This window comes from Caretta caretta, chromosome 10 (assembly GCF_965140235.1).
Source record: "Caretta caretta isolate rCarCar2 chromosome 10, rCarCar1.hap1, whole genome shotgun sequence".
Taxonomy (NCBI): Eukaryota; Metazoa; Chordata; order Testudines; family Cheloniidae; genus Caretta; species Caretta caretta.
The window spans coordinates 61,244,612-61,250,789 of NC_134215.1; positions in this window are offsets into that span (position 1 = coordinate 61,244,612).

Sequence of the window (6,178 nt, forward strand, 5' to 3'; positions counted from 1 at the left end):
TTAATAGCACTCCCAGATAATGATAAACGCCCCATTGTGCACAGTATTTGCATACTTGAACGTTTCATATGTTATCAGTTAATAGACAGAGGAACTCAAGTTTTGTTTACTGGCGACTGGGCAATCAGAATTGATTGACTATATATTAACAAACATTCAGAACAAAATTATGTGTGTGTACTTTAAAATGTCAATTGATTTACCAGTGTGTGTGTGTGCGTGTGTGAGAGAGATTTTATATATACACAAGGGTCACAAAACATGTTCAGTGTATACACATCCAGTGCAGTTTTACACTTCACAAGTATACCAACACATTCAGTAAAATCTTATATACAAACACATTTGAGACCAAAAAAATCACACATCTGTTATATATATTAAAGATTTTACAGAGCTACATATAAGTATGTAGTATATGCACATAAACTCCTTTTACTGTCACCTTACCTATAGTTCTTACTAACTGCAAAATCTATAGCACTTAAATGCTAAAAGAAACCTAGATTTTCATACTGGTACATTTCATATAAACTTGTTCACATATATGAACTTTCTAATTGCTGGTAATACCTGAAACACTTACAACTAAATGACCTGGTTACCTATTTCTTAAAGAATGACTAATATATAATTAAAATTTATTTAAGCTTTATGAGTAGTAAATTTTACTTTCTGCAATCATAGTATTGTCATTACTAAACAATGAGATTTTCAGAAAACAATGGGTTTTTTTTGTGTGTATGGAGAATACTGATTGACTAAAATGAAATGAGATACTTCTAGCATAATGCAACTATATTTAGGATAATAAAGTTATTTTTCAGAGGTTTTCTGTCTATTGGCATTATTTTGACAAACAATATTATAAAGCATAATCTTTAAAAGTCTGTCTTGTTGTAATTTCTGCTGCCTATAAACATTGCATATTTACATCATAATTATATGTATCATTCTGAACCAGATTAATGCACCTTTTGTCATACAAATCCTGCTGATGGCACGTTAGCCTATGACGTAAGGACTTTGGATTAAAAACAAAGTATTTCATGTAAATCTATATACAGCAGTTCTTCAAATCTTGAACATTTTTGCCACCGGCAAAGAAGAAAACAACATTAGTTATTTATACAATAAATAATGCTTTAGGAAGGCAAGGGGAAATACTCACCACTAGTATGAAAGACTAATCATGCAAACCCTTAATTATATAAATTATCCCAATTATGTAAGTAGCCCCACTGAAGACCCCTTACAGTCAGTAGGACTGCTCTTGCAAAGATTTGAAGAATCAGGCAATAAGGAAGCACCTAATCCAGACATCAAACATCCACTGAAGTCAGGTCCTCAGATAATTACAACACATACAACTCTATTTCAGGCTTGAGATTAGGACATTGCCAAACAGATCGCACTGGGAGACTAAGTCAAAGTAGTAAGTTTTAGGGAAGGATTTGAAAGAGGAAAGGAATGTGCTTAATGCACATGTAGACCCCCACCTCATATATTATGAAACTTGGTATGCAAACAATATTGCTTGCAGTGATCATTTCATTTTCTAGATAGATTAATCCTGCTTTCCATAAACCAGCTCTTAAGTGTTTACCCCTTGCTTATAGTAATCAGACTTACATCTGCTGATTGGTTCAGATTGGAAATCATTTACTTTGAACTCTCGAAGTCAGAAGAGAATTTTGCACTTTTGAGTGCCTTTCAGCTGATGCTAAAACACCAAACAAACAAACAAAAAAACTTACAGCATGTAGACTTGCCAATTCAAGGCAATTATGATTTATTGATCTGCCTTGGAATTAAAATGTCATAGAGAACTTGTTTTATTCAGCAAGATGTTGATTTTGCTTCTAACAATCCTGCCTGAGTCAAAGAGTTTTACAGATGTTCATACAGTGATTATTTGGAACAAGAAAGTCCCAGATTGATCCTCACAACAGAAGTGTGTTGTATTTCTATTCACAGGATTTTAAATGTCCCTTGCATTGGAATGACATGCACAATTCTATATAGTAAAATCTCACCAGAGTGTCACCCAACATGTACTCTGTGCTATTAAATGTTTCTGGTAAGCCTATGAATGGAGGGATTGTGTAATAGGTCTTTGTACCCATGGAGGTGGTCTTCATGTCACCCCTGAATAGGCTAGCACAGAAGGGCAGTTTGGAGATTGGCCCTGAAGAGACCAGAGGATGAACAATTATATGTACCAAACAACCTGGAAACCCATGCTTTCCAGCCAATTGCTGCCTAGAGAGGGTGACTCAGTAGCCCTGAAGTCTCCTTCTAGATTAGAGGGAGGGTTTCCACGTTTTCAAGCAGGGAGTTCCTGAGAGAAAGTTCCATTAGATTGACTTTATGCAGAGGGAGGGAATTTCACATTGCATAATCCTTCTACCTTAACAGTTATGTTAGTATAGCAGCTGGTATGGAGTAGTTTACACACAAAGTCTCCTCCAACAGAAAAAACAAAACATGCAACCAGAAGAACGTGTAGAAAGGAAATTCTTCCTATTTCGCTGTTCTGAATCAGAGGACCAGGCCTTGCATACTAACAGTCACAATACAAAAAAAAAAATCATCTTCTAGGGGCTCTCATAATAAAGCAAAGAGTGATAAAGAAATAACCTGCCTTTGAAAACGTAATCCTTACATGGGCCAAGCAAGGTGAAAAGATATCCTTGTCCCTCCAACCTCACTAGCATAAAAGCCCATTGGAATCTGGTGATACAGTAACTCCTCCCTTAACATAGTCCCAGTTAACGTTGTTTCATTGTTACGTTGCTGATCAATCAGAGAACACGCTCGGTTAAAGTTGTGCAATGCTCCCTTATAACATTGTTTGGCAGCTGCCTGCTTTATCCACTGCTTGCAGGAAAAGCAGCCCGTTGGAGCTAGCTGGTGGGGGCTTGGAATCAGGGTGGACCGGCAGCCCCCCATCAGCTCCCCTAAGTTCCTTGTGCAGCAACTGCCCAGCAGGCTATGAATTGCCGGGCAGTTCAGGTGTCCCTCCGCCCACTGCCCTGTGCTGCTCCTGCCCTCTGCCTTGGAGCTGCTCCCGGGAGCCTCCTGCTTGATGTGCGCGGGGGGTGGGGGGAAGAGGAGGGCTAATGTCAGGGTGTCTCCCTCCCCCCCCATCTCCACAGAGCAGGGGGGGGGACACAGGCGGGCTCAGGACCGAGGGAGCTTGCTGACAGCAGCTGCGGTCTCAACTTGCTGATCTACTTAAAAAGGCAGTTTACTTAGAGTGTGATCAGTGTATTTAAAGGGGCAATGTGCGTGGGAGAAATTGGATTCGCTAAACATCATTTCACTTAAAGTAGCATTTTTCAGGAACATAACTACAACGTTAAGCAAGGAGTTACTGTATATGACTGTCTGTGTAGTCACTGTCATGGTTGTCACATGAGAGAAGCATTTAATGATAGACTTTAGTAAATCATACCCAGCTGCCCTCATTTGGCAAAAGATACCAATAGGGATGAAAAAACCTTAGCAGCCATGAAAGGGAGTGATTGTGGCTGACTTTGACATTCTATATTGTAAATGATATTTCATAGATTCTACTGCCAGAAAGGACCACTGGGTTCATTTAGTCTTACTGCCCTTCTTGCCACAGCATTGCACTAGGAGCTCATGTTCAGCTGATTACTCACCATGACTCTAAGGGTTTTTTTTAGAGTGACTGTTTCCAGGAATAGAGTCCCCTATTCTCAAAGTATGGCCTGCATTTTGTGTTCCTAGATGTATACATTTAGAGTTAGCTGCATTAAATACATTTGCTTACTAAATGATCCAGACTGCTCTGCATCAGTGACCTGTCTGCATCCTTACTTAGGGTATATCTACACTTACCAACGCTGCAGCGATCGATGCACCGGGGGTCAATTTAGCGGGTCTAGTAAAGACCCATTAAATCGACTGCAGATCACTCTCCTGTCAACTCCGGTACTCCACCGGAATAAGAAGCATAAGGTAAGTTGACGGGAGACCTTCTCCCATTGACCCAGTGCGGTGTAGATCCCGCAGTAAGTTGACCCAAGCTACATCGACTCCAGCTACATTATTCATGTAGCTGGAGTTGCGTAACTTAAGCCGACTTACCCCCATGGTGTAGACCAGGCTCTACTTCACCATTCTTTGTGTCACCTGCATCTTTTATGAGTGACGGTTTTATGTTTTCTTCCAGGTCACTGATAAAAAATACTTGAGAACCTGTGTTTGTGTAAGGTAAAAAAAGAACTAATTATATCTCACAATGCAAGACACACTGGCAACATTATCATGTGTGTTTGATAGTAATGTAACTATTCAAATAATTAGGTACCTTCCCCCATATCATCTTGCTCCCACAAGAAAAAAAGACACCAAAGAACATTCTAAATTTAATGTCTAATGACTGTGTGAAGTACCAATTTAATGATCCTGAAAAATTAGGTCTTCTGGTTATCCACCACAAAGGGATAGCATGGAAAGCAGTACTGAAAACTTTCATACACATCTCTGCCTGCGAGTTCTCTGTTCTGGAGGTCACCTCTGTCAGGAGGGAGCTAGTTCAGTCCTCTGGCTCTGTCCCTATATTCGAACAATGGTGCCAATTTGTGTTAGCTGTGATGTGGACAACTGTCGAACTGGAAATAGACAAACCACTAACTTATTTTCTCATCAGCCATTGAACTGTCATTAAACAGCAACTACTTTCAGTCATTGCCAGCCTGTACCTGACTCAAATTAATAACCTAGGTGAAAACTCTACATGCCACGATCTGAGGTAACAAGTTCCCCAACATAAACTTTAAAATGTAAAGTCATATTCATTATACGCCTCTTGAGTAAGAGATTCTGAGACTTGCCTCCCTGGTTGACTATTACTGGCTGCATGTCTTCTCAATGAAAAAAGCAGCTTTTCGGGGGGGGGGGGGAACCTGAAACTGCAGTTGGAACACACTGAAAACTCCCCACTGACTTCAGTGGAGTTCCACATACAAAACTACTGTAGCACTCAGGTGTCCATGTAATAATGCCTTTCACTAACAGTCTATAGATTCAATAGGCTAAACCCAGAAGCTCTTTCTTAGGCAAAACTCATTTTTCTCCCCAACTAAGGCTTTCTAGATTAAACTCAATGTTTCAGAAGAGATACCATTTTTTTTTTAACCACGCTCCAGTTTCTTGTAGGATGATATACTCTGAAGAGTGAAAAATATCAGTTTGTACTAGTTATGGGATTATTCACTTGATTCTCAAGAATACAGAATCAGGCCCTCTGTAACCAAATTTACAAAGATGCATTTGAGTATAGACAAGACAAACTCCCTGTACAACAAGAGTTAATATTTATATACAAAGTGATATTATAAGGGCTGTGCCTAATATTCCATTGTAAATACAGGTATTTCTCAATTGTATGTTATTTATAGGAAAATCTCTGACAAAAATATATCGGTTAAATGTAAGGATTTATGTGCACAATATCTTTGTATGTACTTCTTCGGAAAAATTTCATATTATTTGTTTTAAAAATAACTTGGAATATCAAACCTATCAAATGAATGAACTTGCGCTGCAGTAATTTGTCAGTGTTATCCAGTGACAGAGAAATTCTTGTGTTTAAATAATCTATCCAAATCATGTCTTATAACAATTGCATCTCCATTACACAATACTTACACTGTACTGACTTCACCATAGCTGGAGAACTGGTAGCTTAAAAATAATTTGCTTTTTCGTCAGTATATTTCATCCTGGAAGGCTACAAAACTGACAAAAATGAAGCCTTATCTCTCTCTCCACCTGCTTTGGAGCAATCTTCCTTTCCCTCCATGAAGGAAGGCTAGCTCTGTCACCACAATTAAGATAAGAGTTGATTCTTAACTCTAAAAGACAACATTCCAACCTAATCAATGTCATTAACTTCACAAATGTAAGGTTAACTGTGTTCTGGGGGTGGGAATGGAGGAGAACACTTATACAATTTATATAATTTCTCCATTGAAATATTTTAGCTGTTTTTAGCATCACCAGATACACAAGCATGACATTTAATCCTACTGGGGATTTTAGTAGTAAGGAGCTGGGGACATACGGTATGTGTTTATAAGGTTTTGTTTCAGTGAAAAAGGAAAGTGTAGCCATTGCGCTCTTACTGCATCCCCTGCTGGCCACT